Below are 7912 nucleotides of genomic sequence, written 5' to 3' on the forward strand. Positions count from 1 at the left end.
CTTAAATAATATATTTTGTGTGAAGGACATAAATAAAATTCAAAGCTGGTGACCAGGACATAGGATATTAAATTTTATAGGAACCGAAGCTAAAAGTCTGCAACGGGATGGTTTTCGCCCGCCTATTTAATATGGGGGTTATAAAATACTTAAACGACAGACATGCCGCAGGGTAAAAGAATTTTTTAAATTGGTTTCGAATTCCTAAAATATTATAATACCTGTAGGGATTATCTTGGGTTCGATTAGACCAGAAACTCAGGTTGTGATTAGCTTGTAGAACCAGGATATTGATATTATTTTATGATAGTAAATTCCAATTTTGCATTAAAAATAATATTTCTTCAAAAAATTTAAAAGTGAAAATTAATGTAAGATTAACTTGTATATAAATAACATAAAGCATCTCATGTAAACAATTTAATTATAAAATTGCCAACATGTATCAGTTAATAAAATAAAATAAAACTCTGGCATCCAATAGAATTTACATTTTGTGTGAATGGAATAAGATAATAATAAATTATATTATACTAGGTATGGGATGAGATCATTGGAATTATATATTATCTTATAGATAATTCAAGTGATGATTGCCATAATGTTTTTTCCCTAAATTATAACATTTGCAGAAGGTGCTAAATATATTGGGGAAGAGAGTAAATATATTATTATGATATTGTTTCCTTATAATGGAATACAATCAATAAATACATTATAATGTGGAAGAGGCTAAATATATCGGGGAAAGGAATAGATATATTATTATAATTTTGTTTTTCCTTATAATGGAACACAATCAATAAATACATTATATTGGGGAAGGGAAAAGAGGTATTATAATGTTGTTTCCTTATGGAATACAATCAATAAATACATTATATTGGGGGGAAAAGAGTTATTATAATGTTGTTTCCTTATGGAATACAATCAATAAATACATAATGGGGAAGGCGCTTAATATATTGGGGTAGGGAATGGATGTATTATTATAACATTGTTGTTTCCTTATAATGGAATACAATCAATAAATACATTATAACGAGAAAGGGAATAAATGTATTATTATAATATTGTTTACTTATGGAATACAATCAATAAATAAATTATAATGGGGAAGGCTTTAAATGAAGTGAGTAGATGTATTATTATAATATTGTTTCCTTATAAAGTAATACAATCAATAATACATTATAATGAGGCAAGGGTTAAATATATTTGGGAAGGGAGTAGATGAGATTATTTATAATTGTAAAAATAAAAGGTATGGAGATTATAAAATCTTTGTTAATACTCAATATAAACGAAATTACATTTATGTATGCATGAATCAATATTGATTAGTATCAAAATCAATATTTCATATGATCTTATTAAATTTTATTTATTTATATACCCATATCGATATCCATCTGAATCTTCCATAATTAAATGTTTTAAAAAAATCAAACAGACAATTAAAAATCCATTTTTTTCTTATAGTATATTGAAAAACGTCCATAAATGTCAATTACAAATCAATAGATATAACACGCCCTCTTTCTTGAGAAATCAAACTGGAGTAAAGAATTTAACATATATAATCTAAGTAAATGTCTACATAAATTCGTATAAACGATCTAAAGAAATATATAAAAAAAATTTTTAAAAAAATTCTTTTTTCTGTACCAGGAAGTTCCTTAATTTTTTCTTGACCATGTATAATTGTCATTGTGCTGTTGATTATCATTTAATTTTAACGGTATTCGGGTCATAGCTTGATTGATATTGTACTGATCATTTAATTTTAACGGTATTTGGCTAATGGCTATTGTCATTAAATCTTAACGGTTAGTGGGTCATAACTTGATTGATCCGTTAAATCATTGTCATGATCATTCTATCTTAGGCTCGGTATAATTAATCCAGCATCATTGTAGTTAATTGGACAGAATATTTAATTAATTTTTTAAATTATATCCAAATGTATTCTTTATTTTTTTCTTTTAACATTATCCCAGTCAATCATAATCCTAAATTTTAGATATTAAACATAAAATTTCTGATCCCAATATTCACATGAGACTTTTTATTATATGATGGACTTCTTTCTTCCCTTTTCTTGAATCTAAATAATATTACATATTTATATACCCAAAATTCCCAAAATAAACTATTCCAATATTATCTAATATTTTCCTTTATTGTTAACCATACCCTAATACATATAAGTCCACATTTACACATAAAATCAATAAAATAATTTTATTATCATAAACTTTTAAAAATATTTTTTAAACTATTTATATCCATCTTTAGGTCATGTTCAATATCTAACTTTTTTTTTTTTACTCCTAACTTTCATATCTGGGATTTGCATACTCTTTATTTCATTTATCGCTCCTTTTTTATATACAACATTATTCAAACACATCCATAATTTTCTTTTCATTTTTTTTTTAAACATTAGCAAAATGTTCAATATGATCACAATATTCTCTTTTTTCTTCACATTATATTTCAAAAAAAATTTATTCATGCTAATTATAATTCCAAAATTTAAATATTAAGCAAGTCCTGCATTACGTAAGGTCTTTTTTCCGGTGATGGATACCTATACCTAATGTTAAATAGTCGAGACTCTGAACTCAAGTTGGAGTCGCAAAACTCATTTCAAATTAGGTGCTGTGAGCCGTATGAGTCGGCTCGATGAGTCGGCAAAAGTTTATTTTGAATCGGCCTGCTATAATTATTTACTCCACGATGTATTTGAAAAATTAACCACTTTGGTTTAGGAATTTAAGTATTCATTCGAAATGACTTATGTGTAGTGTTGTTAATTTGCTTGGTCGTAAAATTTACGACCCAATTTTGTGCTTAGGCCTGCTCTGGCACGAACCCGGAGCACAAACCCGGGGTTCAGACCATAAAAAAAAGTTTTATGATTATTTGGCTTTGACAGGTCTGCTATATAATTATACTAACAATATATATTTAGAAATAAGTTGGTAAAATTTGGAAAATAAAATTCATAAATATGTTATTATAATTTAAAGTGCGAATTTCAGGAAAACTAATTTGAATGGGATAAACAAAACAACTTATAATAAATCACGAGAGAATAAATCATGATAATTTAAAAGAATAGACCTCCATCTCACAGGATAGTTCTACCAGACAATGGGTTTAGATTTCCAAACAGTGGATATTAATCCACTACACTGGATATTCTTTCTAAAGGGTATTAATATAGCTGACTCCTCTACAGGTTTTATTTCAATAAAAATAATAATAAGTTCTTTCATGCTTTCCTTTTTCTTCCTTTTATCTTTCACTGTTCCTTTTCTCCCTTTGTTCGTTACCATACAATTTTATAGGGTTAAGTTACTGATTTGGGCCAATTTACAAAAACGACCACCCTATTATTATTTTAGACACAAAAACGACCCTATTATTATTTTAGACAAATTAATATTATATAAGCCTTCAGATTTGGCAAAATATAGGTCCAAACATTTTTGCCATCTTCGAGCAAAAGCTTCAGTCTTAAATATTATTTTGGCTAAAATAATTGGGTTATTTTTAAAATTCGACCCCCCCCCCCCTCCCCTATAAAAACAGGCATAATAAGGTTCCTTTTTTAGATGGTCATCTTTTAATGGAATTGCAGGAAATTATTCACAGCTATAACTCCTTTGCTTTTCAATTTCTGAGAGTAGCTTCTATGATCACTAATGGCTTTCCTAACATATCCTTAAACCTAAGATCTACTTCAAGTTTTGGCATACGTTATCGCAATAATCCTACCTCATCTGAAATAGCAGTATTATTATCTGGTGATGGTAGTGATCATATATCCCATAGAGATATCATCCCAAAAACTATAGCTGATCTTTTAAGATGTATTAACAAGATCCACTCTTCATACGATCCCTTGCAATATGTTCTTCTTTTTCGCAGAGGCTATATTGGATGCCACCCATCTATTCATTAAAGAAACTCAAATATATTACCTTCAGAGTACTATGCCTATCGCTTTATGGTCAGGCCACCAAAGACTTCCAGCTATTGATTTTCGTAAACTTACTATGGTTTTGTTGGCCCAAAATTTGGTCTGTCAATATCATCCTAATATTGTTTTCTAATTACCTATATCTGTGCGCTCGTATCATAATCAAATTCAATTGGTACTCCGTTTATCCTAACGGATATCTTAGCACTGTTTCTACGAATTTGGGAGATTTTGTTAATTGAATCAGATGATTAATTATCATTTTTATTTAAAACATGCAGTTTATGTTTCTTACAGTATTTTACAAAGTGCACTACCTTTTGGCAATTCTAACATTTTACCCTTGATGCAAAAAATTGGAATGAGGTGAGTACTTCCACATCGTGAACAGTCACTGTTCTTAGCCATATCAATGTTTTTCAATTCTATTATCTCTGTACTTAAAATTGTTATTAATATTATTATTGTAATAATTAAAATTTCCTTTTTCTTTAATATCATGTGGGTACTTTTGATTAAAAGGATTTCCTTGTTTATTCTCAAATTGCTTCTTAGCCCTTTTTTACCATCATATTTGTAACTTCATTCTGAGCTCTTTCCATTGCCAAAACCATATTTAAAACTTGTTAAGCTCACCCTTTATCCCAGGTCATTAATTTCATCTGGAAATCTGGCGCGAATATCTTTCTCCAATGCAGCCCATTTTAATTCCAACCACCATCTGATCCCTCAATCTCCCATCAAGGTCAGATTCGAACTTACACTCTTGTGCTAATCTTTTAAGCCCACCTGCAAACTCTACAACTGCTTCGCTTTCCCCTCTTTCTATTTGAACAAACATAATCCTAGAACTAAACAAAGTTGAAGTGGGTTTAAACACTGCCTTGCCAATTTCAACTATTTCATCATGATTAAGTTCCTTTAAGATTCTTGGAAATAACCTCATCTCTGCCAAATTAATAATCCCAATGAATGTAAATAATATTTTTTTTTAGGTTTCTTTATTTAATAATATCCCTCTCATCTCTAACACATCATCTCTATATTCAATATAGTCTTAAACATTGTTTTGTTTATCAAAATTATCAAATTTTACTTGAGTTATATTAATTGATTCAGAATTGTTTTTACTTGATCATCATATTCGCTTCACTTAAAATATACATTTCACCACTCATATTAATTAAAATGTTTGATTCATGACTTTTCCCAATTACAGTAGTTGGTTTTTCCTCTTCGTCGCCATTAAAGTAATATTTATTGTGTAATCATTAATAATCATCATAATATAATGCAAATATAATGTAATATAATTATCTAAAAATATCAGCAATTTGGATTTATTACAAGATTCGTCAAATTGGTTATTTTTCTTAACAAGAGTATTAATTTCACGGATTTATATCCCATCCGGTTTAATCAGATAACTTCCCATTTTTTCCTTAAAAATGGTTTCACAGTTTCGATACTGCCTATATTTATTCCAGAATTGAGGAAATATTTGAGTTGTAACACAATTTTATAAAGTGTAGACTTTGTATCCTTAATTTTTTTTATTGGTGTAAAAACTGTTTCATCTTATGGTCAGAGTAGTTTAAATCATCTTCATCTGAATAAATATGTAAAATTGATATAATATTCTTTATAAAATAAATGATAATATTAGAGATTGATACAATATTAATTAGATTAACAATCTTGGCTGAAAATTTAACAACGAAAATTTAAAATAAAAGAAGAAATTTGGTGATTGATCTGACTTAAAAACTCGGCTTAAATTATTTTTAAACACGTTTTTTCCATATTTTTAAGAAAAAATTTAAAGTAACGAGCAACGTACTCAAAAAAAAGAAACGCGTCACCGTTACCTCTAGAAGAAGGTAACGAATGGCATTCCTTTTCTTCGAATTAGGTAACGCCGTTACTTTTAAAATTGAAAATAGACTTCGCTTAAATTAGTAGCAAGCTGCCGGTATTGCTATTTTTTTCTAAGTAGAGAGCTTAAGCTACCACTATGAAAACTGAAAAAATAAGCGCGTTATTTTAACAACACTGGTATATACTTATTTTATTTTTTCATTTTCTAAATTTTAATCTATTTTTCATTATAAATTTTTTAAATTTTAATAATCTTATTAACAGTGAGAATAAATGCTTAAAATATTTATCTAAAAATAATATTTTTTAGTATCTAAACCAGTACGAACCGACAATGTTATAAAAGAACATCTATCTGGAAGGATACTATTTAATTCAAATTTAGAAATTCCAAAAATTTTCAACCTTATCTTTTTGTTTATTAAAAATTTCAAGATAACTGAAATTTCTAGTTAAATGATGATAACATTTTTATCATAATTTTCCTTAAATATTTTAAATTTTTAAGATAAGTTTGCAACTACATAAATCCGTGATCATTAGCTTATCGGTAAGCCGGATTTTTGAAATCGATGAAACAAATATTTGTAGATGTAAATATAATAGAGGAAGAATATTAGTGGCGCAAAAGAGCTGCGTAGTAGGGGGTATTTGTAGAGAAACAAAAGCTATTTCCTTAGAAGAGATCTCCTATAGAAATCAGAGTATCCTTTTGGATGTTATGAGAAGGAATCTTTTACTAGATATATTTAATTCGTTTAAAATTTTGTTTATTTTATAAGAACCACCATAACAACAGATAGATGGGCTGGGTATACCAAATTAGAAAATAATGGATATATCCATTATAAAGTTTTGGTATACCAAATTAGTAAATAATGGATATATCCATTATAAAGTTAAATATTAAATATAATATAAATTTATATTATTTTTTAGATTAATCAGTCAAAATTTTGTGGAACCGATTAATAGAAGCATAAATATCCAGTCCATAGAGCGTCTTTGGCGCGAACGACCTCTAAACAAAATATGTTAAATCTGGAAGGTCTCAGTTTATAGAAGATTAGATAGCAACATATATTTATTTTAAGAGGCGAGAAAAAATAATCGAATGAATATCTTTAAAAATATTTTAGAATATATTTTTCAGACTTGCATACAGGGTTGGGCAGTATCGCGGATATTTGTATCTCTTATTAAATTTTGGAAAGTATCTTATATCCAGTATCTAAGATACATATTATTTAAAAGTATTTGTATCTTAACCAACTTTGTATTTAAAAAGATACAGATACTTTAAAAAAATTTATATTTGTTAATTTAAATAGTATTAAAATTTAAAATGATATTGTTTTAAAATATAAATGAAAAATTTAATCAGAAGTTAGATATTGGTAATGTATGTTATACGACGTTGGTCGTCATATAGCAATTTGCTAACAATTAGAACTACCATATTTTATTTGAATCGTTTTATATCCGTCTATTAAAGAAAATAGAATATCATGTTTATCTTCGTCTTAAGATGATTCTCCAACCAAAAAATATAACTATAAATTTAAATTAAGTATTTTAAATGGGAAATTTTTTCAAGTACTTCAACATGATCATAATAAAATTACTACAGAATCTAAAGAATGCCACAAATTTATAAGTGGTTCTGCGGACTCGTCATCAAATTTTGTCAAGCATCTAAAAGTATAATATATAATTATATAATAAATCACATTTATAATCATATTCATTATCATTTCATATTCCATATATATCTGTTGCTAAATTTAGAAGTATTTTTAAATAAATTTTTATATTATTGATTGATAATGAAATTAAAATGATATTAAAAAATCTATGAAAAGAATAAGAAAACTAATATTGATAAAAAAGAGGTTGTTAATTTGAATACTAGGCCAAAATATAATCCAAATTTTTGGGGCACCATTTTTAAATGATAGATAGTACTTAGCAATATTTAATCCACCTTTCATATGTATTTTTTATAATTTTTACATATATGCTTAAAATATAATTTTCTTTATA

This window comes from Gordionus sp. m RMFG-2023, chromosome 1 (assembly GCF_954871325.1).
Source record: "Gordionus sp. m RMFG-2023 chromosome 1, tfGorSpeb1-WG-v2, whole genome shotgun sequence".
Classification (NCBI taxonomy): Eukaryota; Metazoa; Nematomorpha; class Gordioida; order Chordodea; family Parachordodidae; genus Gordionus; species Gordionus sp. m RMFG-2023.